This window comes from Colobus angolensis, unplaced genomic scaffold (genome assembly GCF_000951035.1).
Source record: "Colobus angolensis palliatus isolate OR3802 unplaced genomic scaffold, Cang.pa_1.0 Scaffold143, whole genome shotgun sequence".
Taxonomy (NCBI): domain Eukaryota; kingdom Metazoa; phylum Chordata; class Mammalia; order Primates; family Cercopithecidae; genus Colobus; species Colobus angolensis.
In genome coordinates, this window is record NW_012114522.1 from 3,680,550 (window position 1) to 3,689,552 (window position 9,003).

Consider the following 9,003-nt stretch of genomic DNA (forward strand, 5'->3'; position numbering starts at 1 on the left):
TAGGTCCATCTTGTGCCAGGCACTGTGCTGGACCCCCTGACCTAGAGAAGTCTCGTCCAGGGCCAGCACTGGAGCAGCTTCATCTAGATGGGAAGGGTAACACCTAAACAGATACTCACAAAGATGGCACAGAAGGGGGCCCTCACTCCACTGTGGGAAGAGGCAGGCCAGAAATCCTGCAGGAGGCCTCAACTGAGCCTTTTGGACAAGCAGGCAGGAGCCAGGCAAAGTGGGAGGTGGCTGGGCATTCTAGCAGGGGGTGTGCCCAGGAGTGGAGGCAGCAGAGGGACAGTGAGCCGGCCTTGTGGCCAGGGACATGCAGGTGGCTGGGAGGTGACTGCTGGGGAGAGGACACAGGAGGGAGAGGCTGAGTGAGCAGCGAGGCGGGTCCCTGAGGGCCTGAAGGAATGCTGGCTCAGGAGGCGGACTTGACCCGATAGCCGACAGGGAAGTGGCAGCTGAAGAACCAGCAGGGCTGTGTGGAGCCAGGCCTGGATCGGGACCAGGGAGGAGCCTGGGGGCCATTCAGGGAGAGGCAAGGGTCCTGAACCAGGGCAGGCATCCAAGTGAGGCTCAGGAGCCAGGAGAGACAGGAGAGAACCAACTGGGAGTGAGGAATGAAGGGCACAGGGGGTGGTCTGGTGTGCAGCTGGCTGGCTGGCTGCGGTGGTATCACTTCTGGAGGTAGGGCCGTGGGAGGGGAGGGGAGCATGTACCATAAAGCTCCTGACCTATTATGATTCTTATTGCCACCGTCATGGATGGGTGTTTGGGGTCTGGCAGTGCGGACATCGCTGGGGGTTGAGACTGAGCTGGGGTCCCCTCTGTGACCAGCCCCAGAAGCCCATCCAGCCCTGGTCTGGGACGGGCAGGGCAGGCCTAAGTCAGAGACACCCTCCATGCTCTTCCATCCTGGGAAAGAAGGTGAGATGGGGTCTCCCAGCCAACTTTTCCTGTGTCTGCGAAGGGAGAAGGACAAAGGAGCAGGCAGGGAAAAGAGGCTGAATACAACGGAGCCTCCGTGGGAATCCCAGACCCTTCGAGACAGAAGTAAACAGGTGGGGACAGTGGCCAAGGTGGTCTCTGAGCTTCCTGTGGTCTCCCTACCCTGCTGCAGATAATGGGCAGCCAGCACATGGGGTACCCAGGGCACAGCTCCTTGAGTGATGGATGCTGGCAGAAGAGAAGGCCCTTTACAAACTGCAAAGCCCTGGGCCAAATGCCAGGGGTCATCGTCCAAGGTGAGGAGAGGCCGGGCTGCTTCTGGAGAGATGGGGCAGAGGCCTCACACCAGGCTCTGCCCTGATCAGCTTCGTGGTCCTGGGCTGGCACCAAACCCTGCTGAGTCTTAGCTTCCCGGGGTGCCAAATGGGGACTATAACTTCTCCACCTATGGCTACTGAGAGGGTTAAAGCTGGGTGGTGGGGGTTGGGGGTTGCACAAATGCGACTTCCTTGGAATTCATAACATCAACTACTAAGTGGGTGAGAGGCCAGGGCGCCATCACATCCAAAAGGGCTGGGCAGGATTCTCCAGAAAGTTTTCGTTGATCAAATAAAAACACTAATGATCCAGAGGGTAGAGTTCATACGAGGCAGGGTCCAGGGGCTGCCACTGAACACCCTCAACTCTCTACTGAGGGACCCGGAGAGGGAGAGGAACTGCCACGTGCTCCTAAGTGGGCTGTGGGGATTCAGAGTGACCCGTAAGCTGCCCCTCGGGCGGGCGGGTCCCCCTGGGGGACTGAACTCCCCTTCCCCCTACAACACCTCACGGGGTTCCAGGCGCGTTCTAGCGACCGGGCGGGCTCCGAGGGCGGCCGTGGGTCCCGGGACTGCGGGGGAGGGGCATGACGGGGCAACTCGGGGGCCGGGAGGATGGCGCGGGGAGGGGGCCTGCTCACCGGCCGCTCCGCCTCTCGGGCCTGCTGTCCCGCCCGTGGCGGGGCTCCAGCCGACAGCGCGCAGGGGCCCGGGGCGCGCCCCCCTAGTGACCCGTTCGGGCCCGGGACAGGGGTCGCCTTGCGCACTGCAGAGCGGGCGGAATCCGCGGCCCTCCAACTTTGGGGACCTTGCCGGGACTTTGGGACCAGCCACCCATCAGCTCGGAAGGGGAAACTGAGGCCCGAAGTGGGCAGTGCCTCAGGGCTCTTGCCCGCCTCCTGCGCGCCACCGCGCCACGGCCCCAGCTCCGAAGTACTCACCGGCCGGTGAGTGGGCTGCAGGCGGCGCCGCGACGCCCTGGGGTCTCTGGGCCGGCAGTAAAGTTGTTCGGGAGCAGCAGAACACAGCAAAATCGGGAGAGCCACTGCCGCGGCGGAGCAAACTGCACTGGCTGCTGAAGAGCCGGCTAGCGCGGCCCTCGGCACGAGGGGGCGGGGAAGGGGTGGGGCCTTCGGCCGCCCTCCACTCCAGACGCGGTCCCCCGGATGCGGCGCCAGCTCGGCCTGCTGAGTGGCCGGTGCAACCGCCAATCACACCACACCTCCGCCAATCAGGGTGCGCCTCGCCTAGCTGCTGCCGGGCACTCCCCCTGCGCTGTGGGCCCGAGGGGCCAGAGGGCGGGTCTGGCTCGCCCACAGCGAAAGTTTCCGAGCGGACTCGGCCCCGGCCCCGCCCCGGCCACAGAACGTCCAGTTGCTTAGCGAGGGCCCTTGTCTTCTCCTGTAACAGGTGGTTTGGACCCGTGGAGAGGGCTCCGGCCACCTTTCATCCACCACTCCGGTCTCAGCGGCCCCAACTGCAGATTCGTTACATTTGCTGTTGCAATATTAACACACGTCTTGAGCGCCTATTCCGGCGCTGCAAGAGCGTCTAAGGGCTCCCCTAATAACAGCAACAGAGATGGAAAAATGGGGCCTGTTTGAAACGTGTGTCTGCAGCCAAGTGCTGCTTTCAGTGCACAGAATCAAATGCAATGTAGCAAGCTTTTCACACGGTGACTGTGGGATTCCTTTAAAGTTTGTGTTAGCCCAGGGAGTGAGCAAGGCTCCGGCAGTTTGGAGACCCTCTCCTTTGGTTCCTGTCTGGGAGGCGTGGTTTGGAGATGAGAGCGAGAATCTATCCTTGAGAGGCCCTCGGGAATGTGAGACCCTGCCTGCTCTGTCTCTGGTCCCCACAGCCAACCCGAGATGCCTGTCCTAGTTATCACAGCAGAAACTGAGGCTCGGAGTGACTGCCGGAGATAGTACTTACCAACATGTTGGAAGCAGATATTCCAGATGGTTTTGGAGATGAGTTCTGAACACACTACTTTGGAGGACTTTTGTCAAAGCGGCGTAGTTCACGTCAGTCATCTCATTTGATTCTCCAGCTGCCCCCACTGCCCACCCTCGAACCCCAATGTTCACCTGTGACCCTGTGAGGCTCACAGAGGAAGGAGGAAACCTGCCGTGAGCCTCACCTGCTCTGTCCAGGTTGGCTTAGGTGCTTTCACAACTTTCACGGGCCCCCCTGGTAACCCAAGGAGGCAGGTGGCATTGGGCCCATTTTTATTGATGTGAAAATTGAGGATCAGACATAGTTATTTGCCCAAAGTCTTGAAGATGTCTTCACACCTTATCATACACTAACTGTAGAAAATTTGGAGAATTACTAAAAGTAGAAAGGAGAAAAAAAAATCACTCAAAGATGATTACTGTTCACATTTTGAGATTGATGCACATTTAAGAAAATAATAAATATTAATGTGAACACACAATCACAGAGAGGCTGACGCACTTCGCAAACCCTTTGCAGGGACTCCTTAAGCAGAGAGAAGAGGATAGATTGAAGAGTTCTTCCTGTGGAGGTCTAAGGGAAGAGAGAAAGTGCAACAAAAATCTGCAAGACAGCTTAGGGAGTCTCCATCAGAACACAGCAACACGGAACATACTCCACGGAGCTGGAGACTGAAAAAGCAACAGGCAAATTCAGAAAGAGAAGAGTAAAGGTAAGCACAAAAGAGCAAACTGGAAGATAATGTGGAGTAAATGCTGTATGATATAGAGGAAAAGCACTTGAAAATCATCAGTACAAAAAGCAGAGACTGGAAAGACAGTTCCAGGAGGTGTATTACGCAAAGGACAGGTACTGCAGGAAGAGCTATAGGGGAAACAGAGGTTAGCAGAGTGCCAGGAGAAAGTGTCCCTGGGAATCCCAGATGCCAAGGAAAAAGAGAGGGTATTGCAGAGTTCCAGAAAGAACAGGTCACATCTAAGGGGAGGAAAGTCGAAGTGGTTCCTAGGGGACTTTGGAGCAATGTCCGAGGACTCTGATTATAGGATCAAGGATCCTTACCATGGCTACTACAAGATTCATCTGTCTGGACAAAAGAAAGAAAATATCCAATGTGGAAAGACAGAGAAAGGACCCCAGCCATGTCCCCTTTCAAAGCAAGATATTCAGAGTTCCCCTGTCACTGAGACAGTTCAATCACAGTAGAGATTTCAAGATAGAGCAAACGCTCAGAATAGGAAGTGGTGTTGAGCAATGACCCTTGCAAAATATACAGTATGGCTAATCCACATGTTCCTGTGATTTTGTAACTAGCAATGTTACATAAGGATTCTTAAAATATAAGCTACATGCTGCAAGAGAAAGTTGTATTAGCCTGGAACTGAAAAAAAAAAAAAAAAAGAAAATAGAATCTTATCAGGAGAAGTCAGAATACTTTAAGATCACATTTGGTTGAGGGGAGGAGGGGGAAGTAAAAGGATCTGATTTGGTGAGTGGGGAAGGAAAGCCTTTTGGTGGTGGAGAGGGGGGATTTGTTACCATTTACTTTTAATACATTAGCAGGGGAAGATTGGTTTAATTATGACTCTCAGGAATTGGAAAGTAGCAACTCACGGGAAAGAAGCAGAGTAGAACTCCTGAATTACTAGGTAGAAGTTGGGGGAGGGATGGAGGGAGAGTAAGGAAGCAAAATTAAGGGGGAAAAGTAAATACTAGCAAGAACAATAAGCTTAATGATAGTAAACATAAGATGAGATAAAATAAATAAAGCCATGGCTACCAGACTTCATAACCCAGGCAAATGGGCTGAATTTCCCATCCAAAGTCTGTAAGAGTGGGGCAAAAACTAAAGTCCAGTTAAGCGCTATTTACAAGAAACACACCAAAAATATTGAGAAGTAGAAGCTCACAGCAGACATTTGCAAAATGGCAAATTACTATTGATAAGGAAGAATGCGTGGTGGAAAGCATTCACAGGAACAGAGTGGTATTTATGTAAGGGTGCCAGGCACAATCCACAGAGATTTCATTGTCACGCATCTGAATGAGCCAGAAAATCTAGTAGCCACACACTTAAAGCAATAACTGCTAGAAATACTAGAACTCATTAAAACACAGCTCTGGTGGGAGAAAGAGCCAGCTGTTCAATGCTATCTCTTTTAGGACGCCTGTCCTCGTTCCCCCAAGAGCTGAGCTCTGCATGTTGCTGTTGAGTGTTGAATGAATGAATGAATGAATGGATGGATGAATGAGTCACCTATGACAGGACTTCATACAAGCTCTTTCTTGCCCACAGCACAGTGTCCAAACTCTTTAACCTGACATCCAAATATGCTCTCCACGGTTTAGTCCTTTGATGTCTGCCCATGATTTTCAGACTCTGCATTCAAGTTCTTGCCCCACTTCCTTCCCTACACCTATTTAAAACCTACTTCCATTTACTCAACAAACGTTTACTGACTTTTGGCCGGGCGTGGTGGCTCATGCCTGTAATCCCAGCCCTTTGGTGGGCCAAGGTCAGTGGATCACTTGAGGTCAGCAGTTTGAGACCAGCCCGGCCAACGTGGTGAAACCCCATCTCTACTAAAAATACAAAAAAAATTAGCCGGCCGTCATGGCGCATGCCTGTAATCCCCGCTACACAGGAGGCTGAGGCAAGAGAATCGCTTGAACCCAGGAAGCAGAAGTAGTGATGAGCCGAGATCACACCACTGCACTTCAGCCTGGGCAACAGAGTGATACTCCGTCTCAATAATAATAATAATAATAATAATAACAATAATAATAAATAAAAATAAAAAAATATAAATGTTTAGTGACATCCTACCTGTTCCAGGCATTGGGCTACATGCCAAGTACTGAAAGGAAATGAAGACAGAGGCTTGGTGAGTTATCATCTGAAAGACAGCAGAGTTTGGGGGTTTACAGGCTATTGGGGTACCAGGCCCCCACCAAGATCACTTCCTGGAGCCTGTGAATGGTACCTTATTTAGAAAAGCATTTTTGCAGATGTGATTAAATAAGGATTTTGAGAAGGGGCCATTAGCCTGGCTGATCTCCTTGCAGGAGAGAGGCAGACAGAGATTTGACCACACACAGAGAAGTTGATGTGGACATGGAGCAGAGAGAGATTCCAAGATGCAGGCATTGAAGATAGGAGTTCTGTGGCCACAAGTGAAGGGATGCAGGCAGTCCCTGGACTCTGGAAGAGCAGGGAACAGATTCTCCTTGATTTTTGCCCAGTGATACTGATTTCAGACTTCCAGCCTCCAGAACTGTGGCAGAATCCATTTCTGTGGTTTAAGCTACTCAGTTGTGGCAATGAGTTTTTAGCCCACTGAGTTAATGAGATTAAAACAACATGGGACAGGCATGGTGGCTCACACCTGTAATCCCAGCACTTTGGGAGGCCTAGGTGGGTAGATCACCTGAGATCGGGAGTTCAAGACCAGCCTGACCAACATGGTGAAACCCCATCTCTACTAAAAATACAAAATTAGCCGGGCTTGGTGGCGCATGCCTGTAATCCCAACTACTGGGGAGGCTGAGGTTGCGGTGAGCCGAGATCATGCCATCACACTCTATCCTGGGCAACAAGAGTGAAACTTCATCACAAAAAACAAACAAACAACAGCAACAAAAAAACATGTAGTGCTGGCTGGGCGTGGTGGCTCACACCTGTCATCCCAGCACTTCAGGAGGCCAAGCCCCAGGGATTGCTTGAACCCAGAAGTTCAAGATCAGCCTAGGCAACATGGCAAAAACCCATCTCCACAAGAGAATTTAAAAATCAGCCAGACGTGATGGCACGTGCCTGTGGTCCCAGCTACTCAGGAAGCTGAAGCGAGAGGATTGCTTGAACTGGGGAGTTCGAGGCTGCAGTGAGCCAAGATTGCACCACTGCACTCCAGCCTGGGCATCAGAGTGAGACCCTGTCTCAAAAGAAAAGAAAAGAAAGGAGAAGAGATAAGAAAAGAACAGAACATGTTGGGGCATGGCGGCCACACACTGGACTTCCAGCACAGCGCAACCCTAGAACCACCCATGTCGGCATCCCTGGGAGCCAGGCCCAGGAATCTGCATTGTGACAGGTTCTTGCCACAATGCAGATTCCTGGCGGGGGACTGTGAGACACAGGAACATTTGAGACCCATACTAGAAAGCAGGGTGGTTCATAGTGTGATGGGTCCACCAGACCAGCAACATCAGCATCCAACATTCCTCAGTCACCTGGACGCCTGTTACAAATGCAGAATCCCGTGCCAACCATGGACCTCCTCAGTCAGAATTTGCATTTTAATAAGACTTGCTTGGGATTTGCGTGCCCATTAAGGTTAGAGCCAGTGGTGGCATGTGACTGTAGTCCTAGCTACTGGGGAGGCTTGGGCAGGAGGATTGCTTGAGCCCAGGAGTTCAAGACCACCCTGGACGACATAGTGAGACCCTGTTTCTAAATAAATAAATAAAGCAAGCTGGAGAAGCCGTGCTCCAAGCTGGAGGTGCTTAGCTCAGGCTGTGAACATAGAGCCACCTGGAGAGCTTGTCCTGCCCAGGTCAGCTTTGGACCAGACGTCTGCATTCTATGGGGAGTCCTGGATAGGGGTGCAGCAGAGGAGCCACATGGGTGCCTTTGCAATTTAGCAAGGTCTGGAGCTCACTCAGGCCATGTGCCCCATCCGCTGCCTCTTTTCTGAGGCGATCCCACCAGGCCTTGACCACGCCTAATGTAGGAAGCTCTCTTTGCTGTTATACCCCAGTGGATCTTCGTAAAACGGTGTGACACACGGGGTGGCCTCCCTCACTGTCCGAGAGTCTGAGGCTATGGAAGCTCCCCAGGATCATATACCCTGCAGCTGCTGTACCATAGAGCCTCTGGGTTCCTACCCCCCTCCTTCCTTCTCCCCGACTTCCCTGCTCGTATCCCACCCTGGGCCCGCCACTCCTTCTCCCTCCTTCCCAATGTTCCCTTTATAAACCTGAGTTCCCTGCCCACTCTGCAGTCTCCTTGGAATCACAGCCCAAGTGGCTGGAGTTGTGGCTGGTGGGGGTGTCGTGGGGGGCTTGGTGCTGGTCACACGGCTCTGTGTCACCAGGGCTGGTGCCACATCAGAGACCCACGCCTGCCAGCACCTCCACACACACCCCTGTGCGCACGCCCACCTGCATACACACATACTGCGTTGTCACCGGGTAGCTCTGAGCCCTCCCATGGGTCTGAGTCGTGATGTGCTCATCTCTGAAGGCAGAGAGCGAGTGCCACTTAACAGCCCGCAGATGAGTCACCAAGTGCATTGGGAAGTTTCATTCGGGGAATTAAAAAAAAAAAAAAAAAAAGCCAGGATGCAAAAGCAACTTTGAGGCAGAAGGAAAATGCCCTGTGTGGGGAGAGGCGCTGTTCCCAGACCTGCCTGTGTCCCAGTCATGCCCCTATGTCACTGAGCAGTGCCAGGTGAGGTCCCCCACCTCCCCAAGCCCTCACCTTCGAAATGGGCCCAGCCTGCCCTGGATGCAGGGAAGAGTGACCATGACAGCAGCCAGCATGGGGCCTGGGCACAGGTCTCAGGTCCCAGGGCTGTGTCACCAGGACTGGACACTGGACACAGGACACAGCAGCAGCAGGGGCCTCATTTGCTGAGCACATCAATGTGCCCACACCACACAGCTGTCATTTCCCGCTGAGTCTCTCTTACAAATGTCAGTCGTTGGCAGGAAGGGGCATTCGTTCAACACCTGCTACCTGAAATGCAGAAGGGGAGCTTGCTGGATTTCACAGATGGATAAGTGTGCG

General features: G+C 52.9%; 1 protein-coding gene across 2 annotated transcripts in view; it reads right to left on the reverse strand.

Moving 5' to 3' along the window:
• The window catches only part of WFS1 (Wolfram syndrome 1 (wolframin)), a 41,177-nt gene extending 38,777 nt beyond the window's left edge, over window positions 1-2,400 (reverse strand). Inside the window, exon 1 of one of the 2 annotated variants that reach the window (XM_011935420.1) lies at window positions 2,204-2,400. The gene's annotated coding sequence lies outside the window, so the exon portion shown is untranslated. The remainder of the gene's footprint in view (window positions 1-2,203) is intronic. The other variant, XM_011935421.1, reaches the window with a different exon arrangement.
• Window positions 2,401-9,003: the final 6,603 nt, after the last annotated feature.